Source organism: Kogia breviceps, chromosome 15 (assembly GCF_026419965.1).
Source record: "Kogia breviceps isolate mKogBre1 chromosome 15, mKogBre1 haplotype 1, whole genome shotgun sequence".
NCBI classification, from domain to species: Eukaryota; Metazoa; Chordata; class Mammalia; order Artiodactyla; family Physeteridae; genus Kogia; species Kogia breviceps.
In genome coordinates, this window is record NC_081324.1 from 84,777,577 (window position 1) to 84,790,293 (window position 12,717).

Below are 12,717 nucleotides of genomic sequence, written 5' to 3' on the forward strand. Positions count from 1 at the left end.
CCCGCGACCTCCTCCTCTGCCATCACATCCCCCCTCTCTGTGTGTCCTCTTCTCATAAGGACGTTCTCGTTGGGCTTAGGGCCCACCTGACCCTTTACCTTAATCCCATCTGCAAAGACCCAAATAAGGCCACATTCACAGGTAACGGGGGGGGGGGCAGTTAGGACTTGGACGTACCATTTTTTGCGGGGGGGACCCTATTCAGCCCAACCCAGAGGCAAAAAGCCAGGGCAAAGCGAAGTGATCAGGGTGTCGCTTGAACCCACAAGTGGCCACTGCCCTCCCACGGCGCTCTCCCTGCTCCCAGGATGGCCCTGACTGCCAAATCCAAAACCCCACTCTCCGGGTGCCACCTCCTCCAGGAAGCCTCTGGGGAACTACCTACAATGAGCCCGCTCTGACCTAATTAGGACCCGGGTCACTCTGTGGACAGTCACCCACCCCGTGCTAGAGGATACGTTCTGAATTTAAAGATGAACAAGACGGGGCCCCTGAGAAGCTGAGGGAGGGTCGGGGAGCTGGAGAATCCTATCCACCATCCGTAAAGCACTGCTCAGGTGGCAAAACACTTCCCCCTACCTCACCTCATTAAATTCTCAAAGGCCCATTGAACAGACACAGACACTGAAGCTCGAGGGCCAAATATCACCCCGATGTCACAGGTGCAGGAAGACACCAAGCCACAGGTCCCGCATCAACACGCAGGCCAGCGTCCTCACATTTCTCTCCCACTGGGCTCAGAGCGCACAGGACAGGAGTTTCGCAAATTAATCATTAATCTTGACCTGGCCCTTGAGTTGCAAAACCCAATCCCTCCCCCAGTACAACAGGAAAAACCCATCTCTGACCACATGAGCCAGGAGGCTGACTCACCTGTCTGAGGCCGGGTTCTGGGACAGGACCAGACCCTTCCCACTCCAATCAGCCACTTCCTACCCCCTGCGGCCGAGGGCTCCAGAGATGTCCCCAGCCCCGTGGGGCCCATGAAGGCAGGGAGGACTGCAGCATGGGCTGATTCAGTCTGGAATTTGGGAACGCTACACCCTTGGCTAATGTTCCAACTTCTTTTGATTTTAAAGGTAAGAAGAATAAAAGAAAAGGTTTTTTAAAGAAAACCCAAGCACGTTGCTGAAACAGCGGGGTGAGTTGCTTAAGCTAAGAAGTTGAGTCATGCTTGATTCCTCCATTTCTCTCCCACCCAGAAACCATCCATCAGGAAGTGGAATTCGTTTCCACAGGATAACAGCATCAGGGCAACACCGGGGGCAGGGGGTCTTCTGCGTCATGTGTCCTTGTTTACCATGTACCTGTTCAAGCAGTGCTTCTCAAAGCGTGGTCCATCAGCATCACCTGGGAACTTGATAGAAAAGCTGGTTCTCAGGCCCCATCTCAGACCTGCCGACTCAGTAATGCTGGGGAGGGGCCCAGACATCTGTGTTTTAACAAGCCCTCCAGGGCTTCTGCTGCAGGAGACAGCGAACCACCGTGTTAGAGATTCAGACGAACCGACGTCAGATACATGCTTCAGAATAACTCGGGGAAGGAAAAATAGATGCAGGTGGTGGTACACGTGAAACCGGAGGGCGTGGGACTCACTGGCCGTTAACGCAGAGGAGTGGCACAGGGCAATCATACTGTTCTCTCTCTCTCTTTTTTTTTTTTTTGGCCACACCCCGCGTCATGTGGACCAGGGATCAAACCCGCGCCCCCTGCAGTGGAAGCGCGGAATCTTAACCACTGGCCCGCCAGGGAAGTCCCGTGTTCTCTCTTTTCTTTTTCACGGACGTTTGAAATTTTCATAACAAGTTTCTTTGAAACCACTTAAAGATTCGAACCCCTCCCCCACCCCCAAAGAAAAAGACTGGTCTTCTGTCTTCCCGAAGCCAACTTGGCCAGTGGATGAGTTTTGGATCACACATATTTCAAAATATTTGAATTTGCCGACAACACCTTAAAAACGGCAGATAGGGCTTCCCTGGTGGCGCAGCGGTTAAGAATCCACCGCCAATGCAGGGGACACGGGTTCGAGCTCTGGTCCGGGAAGATCCCACATGCCGCGGAGCAACTAAGCCCGTGCGCCACAACAACTGAGCCTGCGCTCTAGAGCCCGCGAGCCACAACTACTCAGCTCACGTGCCACAACTACTGAAGCCCGCGCGCCTAAAGCCCGTGCTCCACAACAAGAGAAGCCACCACATTGAGAAGCCCGCCCACCGCAACGAAGAGTAGCCCCCGCTCGCCGTAACTAGAGAAAGCCCACGCGAAGCAGCGAAGACCCAACACAGCCAAAAATAAATAAATAAATAAATTTTAAAAATAAAAATGGCAGATAAATTCTGGATTTCCAGCTTCTTCTGAAAAACCAGGAGATGTGCCAGCACTGGGCCTGCCTCCCCACATGGCCCAGCCTGCTGAGCTGAGTAGCAGCTGCTCCCGGTGTGGGATCTGCTCTCCAGGTTACCACAGACCCCACTGCTCCCTATTGCCTCACACCAGGTGGCTTCACTCACTGGAGGTGCTGCATGGCCCTCACGGGTATCTGAGTTTGCAATCCCTGTCCTACAGCGACACAGGATGGGAACATGGTACTCATTCACCCGCTCATTCATTCCGACCCTGCCTGAGCATCTAATATGCTCAAAGCTGGTCCTCCGTGCTACGCGGGGCAAGTTCATCAGAGAGGAGCTGAGCAGGGATTGGAAAAATGACAGGTTACTCACAAATGACTCAGACACAGCCCATCAAGCGTACGTATTGGCAACCACTGGCCAGCACCAGAACATCGTCTAACATTGGCAGGACTGTCACTACGTACAACCACTATGGAATATTGTTGGGGCACCAGCTGCTAAAGCTAAAGTCCGTGCCCCACATCCCAGTAATTCCATTCCTGGGTATCACCTAAGAGAAATGAAAACACATGTCCACACAGAGACCTGTACACAAGTGTTCCCAGCAGCTCGACTCCTGGCAGCCTCAAACCAGAAACAACCCAAATATTAACCAGACATCACTGTATATTCACACAGCAGGGAGAAAGAACAGCCATGTGCAATGTGGGTGGAGCTCACAAGCCTAATGTTGAGCCAAGAAGCCAGACCACAACAGTACCCACTGGGTGATTCCATTTTGATAACGTACAAAACCAGGTAAAACTAAGCTATGCTGGCAGAAGTCAGGGTAGTGGTCACCCCTGGGGCTTGGAAGCAACAGGGGGAAGTGCAAGGGGATTCTGGGGGCGCTGCTGATTACTTGGGGATGTTCAGTTGTGAAAGTTCTGCCTGCCTGCCATGTACTAGGCTAACATTGACAATGATGCCAGCATTTACTGGGTGCCAGGCCATATGCTAAATAAGCATTCGATGTCGCAGGCCCAAAGGCCACCTTTATCCCCTCCTCCCACTAAGTGAACACTGACTTGCTTCTAGTATTGGAGAGAAAGCCCTAAATCTCAGAGAAAATGGGCCCAGACTGTAGTCCAGGCCCATGAGCCTGTCTAACAAATGAGAAGGAAAAGGAAGTCGGCTGGAAGCTTCTGAGAAAAAAAAGATCCTCTTCCAATAAGAGGAAGAACAGAACAGAGCCCTCCCATTGCACCATCCCTCCTTCTGGCTTTGAATGATGTGTGTGACAGCGTGATGTCCGGAGCAGTGGCAGCCATAATGAGGCTATGAGGGCAAGGCTGAGAGAGTTGCATAGACACTGACCCAGTCCCCTGACATCACTGAACAGCTGAATAAATCTGGAGACATCCACCACCTCCAGTCTCTCATGAAGCACAATAATAAACCTCTGTATTATACCAGCCACTTGAAGGCAGCTTTTCTGTCGCTTGCAGCCCAAAACATCCCATTCGATGCAATGCTTGCTTTCATCTAAATATGACAATTAGTCCGTGAGGTAGGTATCATTATTTGCTTTGTCTTGTTGATAAGGAAACTGAGGCACAGAGAGATTAAACTACTTACTTGCCCAAGGGCACAAACCCAGTAGTGACAGAGGGTCCTCAACTCCAGTCTGCCCCCAAAGCCTGAGCTCTAACATTCTACTGCCTCCATAAAGGCTCACCGCAGTTGTGGATAGGTAAGGATCACAGGGAAGGGAGATGACTGCTGGAAGGTGCCTGCAGTTCCGCTCCCAGGCTCCCAGGCAAATCAAGCACAATCTCACCCTCCACCCGTAAGCCACCGGGGCCTCATCTGGACCCACCAACTACACCACCGTGATGGGAACTCCAGGAAGTCTACCTGTCTGTGCTCTTTAGGACGAGCACAGTCTCCCCCAGGGCTGACTTCTGCCCCACTTTCTCCACATAATCCAGGCAGAGGACAGCCCTTCCTTCAAACACCACAATTTCACCCCAATAGTAAAGCAGCCTGCCTGCACGCAGGAAAGGGCTCAGCAAACTACAGCCTGCGGGCCACATCTGGCCTGTTTCTGTTCATCCCAGGAGCTAACAACGGTTTTACATTTTTAAATGTTTGAGAAAAAAAAAAAAAAGAAGAATACTAAACACACCTGAAAGTTACATAAAATTCACATGTTGGTGTCCACAAATAAAGCTGTCGTGGCACTCAGCCAGCCCCCTCACAGATACATCGTCCACGCAGCTTCTGCACCATGGCTGCGGAGGTGAGAGGCTGAGACAGAACCTGTTTGGCCCATAAAGCTGAGAATATTTTACTATTTGTCCTTTACAGAGCGCGTGCCAACCCCTGCCCTCTGCCACATGGAGACGTGAGTACCTCCCCTTCCTCCCCGGTGGCAGCACCGAGAATCAAGTGACAAGGACATGCACTGCTCTGAAGAAGGCACCTGGGTGTAAACGGGCCACAAGGACGCTTGCTAAATGAGCTTTCCGCCACTCACCTTGGCCCTGGTTCCAGAACACGTGCGGAAGCTTGCCAAGGTCTCGTAAGATGGCGCAACGGTGGTTTGAGCCTGGAGGAATCAGAGGCTCAGGGCTGCCTCCTCCAAAAGCCCAATCTTTTGCAAGAGGCTCAGCATGCTGTAATCACCCGGGCCAGGGGCTGTGCAATCCGATCTACCACCTAGGAACCGGAACCCGATCCTTGACGCCCAGATTGGTGGGGCGGGGGGAGGGTGGGGGAGGGGGACCGGTACTGATCCCCCCTCAGGTTAAACCCCAACATGACTTTTTTTTTTTTCTTTTTTTTGTCTGGGCCACTCGGCACGCAGGATCTTAGTTCCCCGATCAGGGATCAAACCCGCACCCCCTGCAGTGGAAGTGTGGAGTCCTAACCACTGGAACCGCCAGGGAATTTCCCCCATCGCTTTTTAAAATTGTGGTCAAATGCACGTAACAGCACATGTACCATCTTTACCATTTTACGCGTGCAGGTCAGTGGCATTAAGGACATTCACACGGTCGTGCAATCACCCCCACCATCGGTCTCCAGAAACTGTCATCTTCCCCAGCTGAAACTCTGTTCCCATTAAACACCAACTCCCCTCCCCCAGCCCCTGGCACCCACCGTCTATTCTCTGCCTCTATGAATCTGCCCCCTCCATAGGGACTTCATAAAAGCAGAATCAAACAGTGTGTGTCTTTTTGTGACTGGCTTTTTTCACTTGGCATAATATCCTCAAAGTTCATCCATGTTATAGCCTGTGTCCGAATTTCTTTCCTTTTTAAAGCTGAATCACATTCCAGTGTATGGATGGACCATATTCTGTTTACCCATTCGTCTAGTGATGGCCACTTGGGTTCTTTCCACCTCTTGGCTATCGTGAATGGTGCTGCGATGAACAAGGGTGTGCAAATATCTCTTCAAGTCCCTGCCTGCAATTATTTTGGATATGTACCCAGAAGCAGAATTGCCGCATCCGATGGTAATTCTATGTTTCCATTTTTGGAGGAACTGCCAGACTTTCCCACAGCAGCTGCACCATTTACATTCCCTCCAACACTGTACAAGGGTTCCAGTTTCTCCACAACCTGACTAATCACTGTCATTTTTTGACAGCAGCCAGCCTGGTGGGCACGGGGTGATGGTTCACAGGGGTCAGGACTTGCATTCCGCTGACCATGAGTGATGTAGGGCACCTCCCCGTGTGCCCGTTGGTCACTTGCATATCTTGTTCGGAGAAATCTCTATGAAGTCCTTGGCCCATTTTCTAATCGGGTCGGTTTCTGTTGTGAATGAGTTGTCCCACCAAGAATCTGGGACCAGATGTACGGCCCACACTTTCCATCTGCTCTTGACTGCCCTCCCGGATATTTCCATCTTAGAAAACAGCTCCACCAGCCACTGAGTCCCTCAAATAGAAGTTCAAGAGACTTATTTCTCTCCTCCCCTCCCATCCCAAGTCGAATCCATCAGCATACCTGGTTCACGCTGTACAAGAGGAATCGTGGCTCTGTTCCCTCCTTCCAGTTATACCGCCTCTGCCCTGGCCCGAGGCACCCACCATCTTCCCTGCCTCCTCTCAACTCCCCAACACTGCCTCCCGGCCCCCGCAGCAGCCAGAGGGCTCTGTGAGACACACATCAGATCATGCCCCGCCCCCCAACTCAGAACCCTCCACTGGCATCTCAAGGAATTGAAACTCAAATCTCAACTCTTCCCCATGTCCTACAAGGCCCCGGCCCGCCTCTCCCCTCTCACCACCCGCTTCTCGCCAGGCCCACCGGCCTGCTTATCACATGAGAGCGATAAGTTGCTTATCACTCCCATGTGATAAGCCACTTCCCACCTCCGGGCCTTTGCACTTGCTGTGCCTGTGCCTGGCGTGCTGTTCCTATGCCCAACTCCTCATCAGCTCCAACGGCCCCTCCTCAGGGAGGCCCTCCTGACCACCCACCCAAAGGAGAAGGACCCGGCCTGGGGTGTCCAGGACTGCAGCTCCCATGCCTGGTACAATGCCCAGCACACAGTATGAGCTGAGAACACACGCGCTGAAGGCTGCTTACGTCCCAAACCACAAAGAGGATTCAAAGAACACCCTCCCCACACCTGCCCCCCCCCGGGGGTTGAAGGACTTCTGAAACCTCAGCTGGACGCTGTCCCTGCCCCCGGCCTTTCTCCCTCCCCCGCCAAGGACACAGATGGCCAGGACTGCTGACAGCTGTACCCCACTTATCTGGGCTCCCCGGCCACACACAAGCTGCCGGAGCCCAAGGGAGCACGGAGGGGGAGGGCCGGGCTGCCCCCCAAGGAGAGGCTCCCACCCAGGCCTAAGGCCACAGCCATCCCCGTTGCCACGCCCCCAGGCCATGACGCTCCAGGTGCCTGACACACCCTTCATTACCACCGCCCCACCAGCCCCAGGGCTCTCACCGGGAGGGGCCGCACTTGAAGCACTTTGCTCCCTGAGTCCTCACGGCGGCTCTGTGCAGCGGAAGCTAACATCATCCCACCTTACAGCTGGGGAAACTGAGGCTCAGGAAGACTAGGTCACTGCCCAAGTGTGGCCAGTTTCCTGAAGCCTCAACTCTATATATACTGCCACATAGATTAAAATAATAATTACAGTCAAAAATTATATTTTTAGGGCTTCCCTGGTGGCGCAGTGGTTGAGAGTCCGCCTGCCGATGCAGGGGACGTGGGTTCGTGTCCCGGTCCGGGAAGATCCCACGTGCCTCGGAGCGGCTGGGCCCGTGAGCCGTGGCCGCTGAGCCTGCGCGTCCGGAGCCTGTGCTCCGCAGGGGGAGAGACCACAACAGTGAGAGGCCCGCCTACCACACACACACACAAAAAAATTATATTTTTAGGGCTTCCCTGGTGGCGCAGTGGTTGAGAGTCCGCCTGCCGATGCAGGGGACGTGGGTTCGTGTCCCGGTCCGGGAGGATCCCACGTGCCTCGGAGCGGCTGGGCCCGTGAGCCGGGGCCGCTGAGCCTGTGCGTCCGGAGCCTGTGCTCCGCAACGGGAGAGGCCACAACGGTGAGACGCCCCCCGCGTACCACAAAAAAAAAAAAAAAAAAAAAAAAAAAAATTATATTTTTAAATACTTTTCATTATTCCCTCATTTGAGCAGGTAGAAAGAACAGGTGCTGCTAGAGATGAGGAAACTAAGGCAGGAGGCTTACAATGAGCCTAAGGTCATAAGGTCATAAGCTGCATCAGAACCCCGAGGGGCTCCCGACCGCCCGGTTTTCCTCTGTGATGAACGCGTCCATCACCCAGGACCCTGGACGGCCTCCATGAACTAAGTGTGAATTTATTCCAAAAGAAGGTTGGTAATTAACAGCCACAAGGCCAGCCTGATGCAGTGGCACTCACTCACTTCCCATTTATCAACCCACTTATCCCTCGCAGCAACAGCCATGAGGCCGGGGCTATGATTATCCCCATTTTACAGATGAGGAAATCAAGGTCTGGAGGGGCCAAGTCACTTGCCCACGGCCAAGGAGCTGGGAAGCATCAACCTGTTGAGAATGAGGTCTGCAGAGGAACAGACCTCATCCAACGGGGGCAGCCCCCAGCTGACAGCTGCCGTGTAGAGTTTCCAAACTGTCAGGAGTGCCTCAAAATGTAGATTTGGATCTAAATCTGCCTGTCTTTAAATGCTGGCTACCGATATGATTTTTTTTAATACCAGCGTGGGCCACACAAAACACCTCTCCAGCCAGGTCTGGGTCTGGGAGAGGCTGGGCTGTAACCTTGGGACAAAAGTGAGGGTTCCAGGTTCCTCTTCTACCACAGCTGTGTGACCTCAGGCAGGTGCCTCAACCTCTCTGAGCCGCCATGACTCCAGCCAGAAAATAAGCATAACCACACCTCGGAGGGGGTTATGAAGACAATGAACCTGTACCACACGCAGCTTGGTGCCTGGCACATACTAAGTTCTGTCCCCAAACCTATGAATGTGACCTTATTTAGAAAAAGGGTCTTTGCAGATTTAATTAAGGATCTCAAAGTGAGATCATCCTGGATTATGCGGGTGGACCCTAAATCCAATGATGAGTGTCCTTAGAAGAGAATACAGAGGCAGAAATTGGAGGGATGTGGCCACAAGCCAAGGAACGCCTGGAGCCACCGGGAGCAGAAGAGACAAGGCAGGATCCTCCCCTAGAGCCTTCAGTGGGAGCACAGCTGACACCTCGATTTCAGACTTCTGGCCTCCAGAACTGGGAGAGAACACATCTCTCTTCTAAACCACCCATCTGTGATCACGCCTTACGCAAGTCCCAGGAAACATATGCTCCCTGAGAAAGCTCCAGAAGACACACAGGCGTCTCCAGAAGGAAGATTTTTTTCTAGAACGGATTCCGACCTGCACCTTCCTTTGCCAGGTCCCAAGAAACGAGGACTCCTTCCCGCGCAGGCCTTTCATCACTGCTCCAGCAGTAACAGGGCAACAGCCCGTCCTTTGCAGCGCTCCGTGTACAAAGCCCACAGGGCAGAGAGGCAGGCCCACAGGCCACAGGACTGTGAGTTCTGGGCCAGTACAAAGGTCTCCAACATCCACCCCTCAGTGCCAAACCCAAGGTGGAGAAAGGCATGCAGGGTCCTCAAGGGTGGGCCTGGGACAGGAGGATATCCCGGTCCCTGTGGACACAAACAATGTTTTTCAGGAAGGAACTATTAACCCAAGTTGTCTTTGGAGCCAAGACCCGCTGTGGGGAGAGGCAGTGGTGACTTTTCACATTGTGCCCTTTTTTTTTTTTTTTTTTTGAGGTTGTAACTCTCTGCACGCTTTCAATCTTTTTTCATTGTACCCCTATTGTACTTTCCTTATTTTTGATGCCAGTGGGGGCTGCCTGGGCAAGAGCTGGCCCTGCCAAGCACATCCCATCCAGCTGTCATAAGTGACACGACCATCCGAGGCTGCTCAGATAACCCAAGTGTCCCTGAATTTTAATCTGTGGGAGGTAAGAAAATCAGTCCCAACTGCAAAAGAGGACATCGGCTTTTAAAGAAAATCAAGTTCCCAGAGAACCCAAGAACTAGGACCTGGATTTGAACCCAGAGTTCTGTGGGTCTGCAGGTCGGGCAAACACTTGGTCGTGGGTCAAATGGCATCCCCCAGAATTCATGTCCAGCTGGAACCTCAGAAGCTGACCTTATTTGGCAAGGGTGTCTTTGGAGATGTGAACAAGTTACGGATCTCGAGATGACGTCAGCCTTGATTTAGGGGGGGGCCCTAAATCCAATTACAGGTGTCCTTGTAAGAAGAGGCAAGGACACAGAGAGGACGGCCATGTGAGGACAAAGGCCTCGGAAAGTAATACACACATTACAGTTACCCAGCAAGGAGGTCACAGGCCCGCCCTTAGCAGGAGGGGACGGACCCCTAAGCTGTTTGTAGACAGCTTATGCGGGGTCAGCCCCATTCCCTCCCCATCCTGCACAAGGCTGACCTCTCCCTCTGAGCCTTTTCAGCTGAAGAGAGGCCCCCCACATCCTCTGTCCTCTCCCTGCAGCTGACCTCGGTCACCGGGGACCAAAGATTTCTGATTAAACCAAGTCCAAGTCCCGGGATGTATCCCTAGTTTGCTGTGTGCCCCCCCCGAAGCCCCTCAAACTCTCTGAGCCTCAGACCCCATACCCCACTGACTTAGAAAAGGAAGAAGGCTCCAACACACAACGCAGAAGTACAAATCAAAACAACACCCATCACAACCACACACATACTAGAATGCCAGACGGTGTCGGGCGCTGGAGCAGATGTGGGAAGGAACGGCAACGGCCCTCCTGGAAGGCACATCTGACGGCACTGGCTCCCTGCCTCCCCCCTCCCAGGCCCTTCGACCTGGCAGCTCCACTCCCCACACATCCCTAGGAAATTCTTGGGAACTTTAAGATGGAAGGTTCCAGGATGTTTGCTGTCTGGCGGGCAGGAGTGAACGGAACCAGGTACTGGTCACGAAAGGAATAAACAAAACATGAGGAATGTAAACTCGGAAACCCAGGCAGTAGCAAGAAGCCGTGGGCCAGATGAGAATACGGCACCACAGACAGATTTCCAAGAGCGTGATGGGAGAAAAGTAGGGCTCGGAGCAGGAGTCAGGTACCGAGGGCAGAGGTCGCCCTCTCCCCGGGCTCTGGCAGCCCGTGTGCTGCGCGTGGGGCCTGCTCGGCCATGCCCAGCTCAGAGCACTTACCACCTAGTAGCCTGCTCGATCCTCACCTCAACCCTACGGGAAGGTGTGGTTTGTCCCATTTTACAGGAGCCTATTCAAACCCGAGACCCGAGGAACCTCCCCCAGGTCACCCGCAGGCAAGTGGCAAAGCCAGGACTGGCCCCCATGCCCGCCTGGCTCCAGAATCGAGCTCCAGCCCCACTGTTCTGTGAGCAGAGTCCTGGCACCACCTGTGCCACAAGGACACACATGTCCTATTGAAAGACATACCACCCAGGGGATGGGTGCCAGGGCAATGAGGGGTGAGACATGAGAGGGATAAGGGGAAGAAGAGGAAACAGAAGGAGATAAGGGGAAATAGACAAACAGGCACATGTACACACATATCCGCAGCGGCACTATTCACAATGACCAAAAGGTGGAAATGACCCAAGTGTCCCTCAACCGACGGATGAGTAAACAGAATGTGGTCCATCCACACGGTGACACAGGATTCAGCCATAAAAAGGAGTAGAGCACTGACACAAGCTACAATCTGAAGACCCTTGAAAACGTGACGCTGAGTGAAAGAAGCCAGGCACAGAGGACCACACAGGGTAGGATTCCATTTATAGGAAATGTCCAGAACAGATACATCCACAGATACAGAAAAGGAATGGCTGACAGGGAATGGGGGAGCTGGAAGGAAGAAAAGATGGGAGTGGGGTTTCACTTTGGGGTGACAGAAACATTTTAGAAGCAGAAAGAGGTGACAGTTCACGCTGTGAATGTGCTCACTGCCACTGAATGGATCACTTTAAAATGATTGATTTTATGTTCTTTGAATTTCATCTCTAAAAGTTATTAACTAAAAAACTTGTGGACTTCCCCGGCAGTCCAGTGGTTAAGACTCCACGCTTCCACCACAGTGGGCAAGGGTTTGAGCCCTGGTCCGGGAACTAAGGTCCTGCATGCCGCAGGGCAGCTAAGCTCACGCACCACAACTACAGAGCCCACACGCCACAACTAGAAAAGCCTGTGGGGCTTCCCTGGTGGCGCAGTGGTTGAGAGCCCGCCTGCCGATGCAGGGGACGCGGGTTCGTGCCCTGGTCCGGGAAGATCCCACGTGCCGTGGAGCAGCTGGGCCCGTGAGCCGTGGCCGCTGAGCCTGCGCGTCCGGAGCCTGTGCCCTGCAATGGGAGAGGCCACAGCAGTGAGAGGCCCACGTACCAAAATAAAAAAAATTAAAAAAAAAAAAAGAAAAGCCTGTGCACCGCAATGAAGACCCGACGCAGCCAAATAAATAAATTAATCAACTAATTAATTTTTTAAAAGATGGGGTGCAGTTTATTGCAACAACACAGATGGGTCTCACAAACGTAATGGGAAGCAAGCACAACAAGACAAAATAAAAAAATACAGAGTATGTGCCTTATTCCGTCAGGGCTGGGCTGCTGTAACAAAACATCACAGACTGGGTGGCTTATAAACAACAGACATTTATTTCGTTCGGTCAGGAGGCTGGAAGTCTGAGATCGGGGCGCTGGCATGGTCAAATGAGGGCCCTCTTCTGGCTTGCAGACTTCGCGCTATGTCGTCACATGGTGGAAGGGGTGAGGGAGCTCTCCCCGGTCTATTTTACAAGGGCACTAATCCTATTCACGAGGGCTCCACCCTCATGACCTAATC

General features: G+C 52.9%; 1 protein-coding gene across 9 annotated transcripts in view; it reads right to left on the reverse strand.

Annotated features, from left to right (window-relative positions):
- SCARB1 (scavenger receptor class B member 1) overlaps positions 1-12,717 on the reverse strand; it is a 74,738-nt gene that overhangs the window by 47,659 nt on the left and 14,362 nt on the right. For 2 of the 9 annotated variants that reach the window (XM_067014878.1, XM_067014875.1), the window contains exon 1: positions 1,308-1,463. The exons of the other annotated variants lie outside the window; for them this stretch is intronic. The gene's annotated coding sequence lies outside the window, so the exon portion shown is untranslated. Of the gene's footprint in view, positions 1-1,307; positions 1,464-12,717 lie in introns of those variants that run through there. 9 annotated transcript variants of the gene reach the window in all.